Source organism: Tupaia chinensis, unplaced genomic scaffold (genome assembly GCF_000334495.1).
Source record: "Tupaia chinensis unplaced genomic scaffold, TupChi_1.0 Scaffold000197_1, whole genome shotgun sequence".
Lineage (NCBI taxonomy): Eukaryota > Metazoa > Chordata > Mammalia > Scandentia > Tupaiidae > Tupaia > Tupaia belangeri.
The window spans coordinates 7,465,427-7,469,857 of record NW_006159672.1 but is presented as its reverse complement, the minus strand read 5'-3'; the positions used below and the strand labels follow the sequence as shown (position 1 = coordinate 7,469,857).

At 42.3% G+C, this 4,431-nt stretch overlaps 2 pseudogenes; one reads left to right on the top strand and one right to left on the bottom strand.

Moving 5' to 3' along the window:
- The first annotated feature begins 534 nt into the window (after positions 1-534).
- LOC102486698 (nucleolar protein 14 pseudogene) overlaps positions 535-4,431 on the top strand; it is a 6,686-nt pseudogene continuing 2,789 nt past the window's right edge.
- Positions 4,349-4,431, bottom strand: part of LOC102493912 (small nuclear ribonucleoprotein-associated proteins B and B' pseudogene) — a 789-nt pseudogene continuing 706 nt past the window's right edge.

The window sequence follows — 4,431 nt, the reverse complement described above, 5'->3', positions numbered from 1 at the left end:
CACATACCATACACTTTACCCACTAAAAGGGTACAATTGGGGCTAGCAGGTATCGTGGTTAGGGCGCTGGATTCTCACATGGCTGACAGTGGTCTGAGTCCTGGATCTTGCAGCTTACTTTCTTACTCTGTCTTTCTCTGGTCAAATTAAAAATAAATAATAACAATTAAAATAAATAATAACTTTTTAAAAAGAGTACAATTTTGTGGTTTTCAGTATATTTACAGAGTTGAACAAGTATCCCATAATCAAAGTTAAAACATTTTCATTACTCCATAAAAGAAACTTCCTACCCTTTAGTGATCATTCCCATTGCCTCCTCCCTCCAGCCCCCATCAACACTAATATACTTTCTCTCTATGGATTTTATTATACTGGATATTTCATATAAATGGGGTCATATAATATGTGGCCTTTGTCTCTGGCTTCTTTCACTGAACATAACATTTTCAAGATTCATCCATCTTGTACTATGTAGCATCCCAATAAACCCATCATAAATCAAAAATGCATTTATACTCTGATAAAGCCATCATGGAGTTGAAAAATCATAAGTGGAAATGTTGTAAGTTGGGGACGTGTAGCATCTCGTGTAGGCCTTCTAATTTCTTCCCTAAAACACAGAGATAGACAGGAAGACACAGGCACCTCCCAATACACCACAATCCACTCCAGCCTCAGCCATCCCAGTGTGTACAGGAAAATCTTAGGACACGAGCCTGGGACATGCCCATATGGATCCAGCATTACAAAGTGTCATGCTATTGCTGCTGGCCCTCATCAAAGTTCTGATTTGCATTTCTCTAACAACTTATGATACTGAGCATCTTTTCATGCACTTACCAGACATTTGTATATCTTTATTGGAGAAGTGTCTGTTCAATCCTTTGCCCATTTTAAAATTGGGTTATCTATTATTGATTTGTAAGAGTTTTTATATGGGGACCAGCAGAGAGAGTGACAATTATGTCACTGGACTCCCATAGTTGATAGCAGTTCAAGTCCCAGACCCAATAGTTTAAACCTCACTCCAGGCATGTGTGTGTGCATACCTCAAGTCCCAAGGGGAGAATGGAGGAGAAGAGATTGCTTTCTGTCTCTTGGGCAAGCACACTCTATAGCAAAATTCTTTCTATAAAGAAAAAAAGAGTTCTTTATATATTGTAGACCCAAGACATTTATCAGACAGATGACTTGCCTTTTCACGATCTTAAAAGTGTCCTTTGAAACACCAAAGTTCTTCATTTGGGGTCAGTCAGTGTCATGGTGGTTAAGGCAGCTGGATCCCACATGGCCCACTGCATGGTTTGAATCTCAGATCCAGCAACTTGAAAAACTTGAAAAAATCCTAAGAAGAATCAAAGAGAAGGTCTTGTGGCATGGTCATTCCCCATAAGGAGGTGTTTTCTTATTTTTCCCTCTCTCTGTTTCTCTCCCCAAAGTGTACATGACTTATAGCCATTTTTTCTTTAAAAAATGCATTTTGAGGGACCAGCAGTTAGCATAATGGCTCTGTCGCTGGACTCCCATGTAGTCGACCATGGTTCAAGTCCTGGACCCAGTGACTTAAACTCATGCCGGGCACATGTGTGTGCGTGCCCAAGATCCTAAGAGGAGAACGGAGGAGAAGGGATTGCGGCATGGCCATCCCCCCTGGGGGGTGATTTCTTGCTTTCTGTCTCTCTGTCTCTCTCTGTCTGTCTGGTGAGCGCACGCACCCTGCGCCCTGTAGCAAAAACCTCTCCAAAAAAAAAATGCATTTTGATGAAGTTCTTTTGTGTGTTCTTTTTGAAATTATTATTATTATTATTATTTTATTTAGACAGAGAGAGAAAGGGAAAGTGAGAAAACCACCCACCAGGTCCAGGACTCAAACCATGGTTGACTATGTGGGAGTCCAGCACCTTAAATACCATGCCACCTGCAGACCCATGTGTATGTTCTTTTGTCGCTTGTGCTTTTGTCTCGAAATTACTTTTTTTTAATAATTATCTTATTTAACTTTATTTATTTTCATTTGACCAGAGAGGGACAGAGCAAGCGAGAGCGAGGGAGGAGGGGAGTGAGAAAGCAAATCACCAGTTCCAGCGCCCTTAGCCACCATGCCACTTGCCAGCCCTTGTCCCTAAATTACTTTATAGAGGACAGTAGCCACCTGACCCCAACACTAGCTCTGGGTTATTAGAAATAAATTTCTGTGGCTTCACAGTGCAGTAGTAATGCACTGCTCAAGAAAAGCCAGATCCAGGGCCTGCAGGTTGTGTGGTGGTTGAGGGTGCTGGATTTCCACATGGCCTTCCACGGTTTGAGTCCCAGACCTGGTGGCTTGCTTTCTCTCTCTCACTCTGTCACTCTATCATCAAATTAAAATAAATAAGTAAAGTTCAATTAAAATAAGACAGTGTGGAATGGGGGGGTGAAGAGAAGAGGATAGAGAAAGATAGCAAGAGAACAAATCAAGAGGCAGGATGTTCGTGGGAAACAGATATAGCTTATTACCTGTTGATGATGACATGTATAGTATTCTCAACTGGATTGGTCTGAGAAGTATTTCATCATGGGTAAAGTCTTTTTACAAGCAAAATGAGAAATAATGACTGTTTAAAAAATAATTAGAATAATAATAATAATGATTGGGGAAAACATAGAAAGATATTGAATGATGAATATTTTAAAAAGTTTATGGAAAATGAAAATACATATCCTTAATATGAAAAAAAAAGTTCAATTAAAAGTAATTCTTGGGGGACCAGCAGTTAACGTAATGGCTATGTCGCTGGACTCCCACATAGTCAACTGCAGTTCGAGTCCCCGACCCGGTGCTGGGCACGTGTGTGTGCATGCCCAAGATTCTGAGAGGAGAATGGAGGAGGAAGATTGCAGCATGGCCATTCCCCCTGGCAGGTGATTTCTCGCTTTCTGCCTCTCTGTCTCTCTCTGTCTGGTGAGTGCACATGCGCTATGGCAAAAATCTCTCAAAAAAAAAAAAGTAATTCTTGGCAATTGGGATTACCTGAGCAAAATGGTTATCCTCTGGGATTATGAGGCTAGGGAAGAACCTGCACCTTGTGTTGTGACGGACCATCCAGCATGGGAAAGGTCAACTCGGTTGGGATACACAGGAAAGCCACCGAGGTGCTGGTGGGAATGTGAGGTATCCTGGCCAAGGCCCATCCCAACCCGTTGGAAGTAATTCTTGGCAATTGGGATTACCTGAGCAAAATGGTTATCCTCTGGGATTATGAGGCTAGGGAAGAACCTGCACCTTGTGTTGTGACGGACCATCCAGCATGGGAAAGGTCAACTCGGTTGGGATACACAGGAAAGCCACCGAGGTGCTGGTGGGAATGTGAGGTATCCTGGCCAAGGCCCATCCCAACCCGTTGGAAGTGGAAGTCAACAGGCAGAAATTCCAGATCCTGGGACAGAGAACACACCATGATGTGGGGCTACCAGCGTGTCCCGTAGGCAAGCTATCAGGAAGTACACGCAGACTTTATAGAAGGAGTACAAAGAAAGGGATAAGTCTAATGTGTTTAAAGATAAATGCTTTGGAGAATACAACAGCAACAATAAGCTCAGAGGAAAAGACCATGACGAAATTTGCTCTGGAACAACAATGACATCACGAGAAAAAATATATCTACAACCTAAATGAAGGTGAAGAATTAACTCATTATGGCCAGTCTTTGGCAGACATTGAAAAGCATAATGGCATTGTGGATAGTGATAGTGACACTCAAGAATGAGGAACACTGTCTGCTGAGCTGACTGCTGCCCACTTTGGAGGTGGTAGAGGGCTTCTTCATGAGACCTCTCAAGGGAAAGGAGAAGAGGGAGAAAAACCAAAGTCACAGAAGGAACTGATTGAAGAACTCATAGTAAAATCAAAACAAGAGAAGAGACAGAGACAAGCCCAACAAGAAGATGCCCTTGAGCTCAGAAAACCTAGACCAAGACTGGAAAAAAATCCAGACTCTGCTGTCACAGAGAATCCCCAAGTCAGAGAACAAAGAGAAAAAGGAGAAACCTGAGCCTGATGCATATGACATGATGGTGTGAGAGCTTAGCTTTGAAATTAAGACACAGCCCTCTAACAGGATGAAAATGGAAGAGGAACTGGCAAAGGAGGAGCAAGAGCAGCTCAGGAGACTAGAGGCTGACAGACTTTGAAGAATGCTTAGAAAGGATAAGGATAAAAATGCTAAGAAACCCGAACATATGTCAGGAGATGATTTAAATGATGGCTTCAGATAAAGATGATCGGCGTTTGTTTTCTTTTTTTTTTATAGAGTATTTTAAGAGTTTATTATAAACCAGTTTCATAGGCCATAAGGAAATAAAAGGACTATGTACAGCCTTACGGGAAACAGGCAGGGAGCTGAGGAGGGCCAAGATGAGTCTAGGGCCTTGGTGGGCGCATTCCTGGGG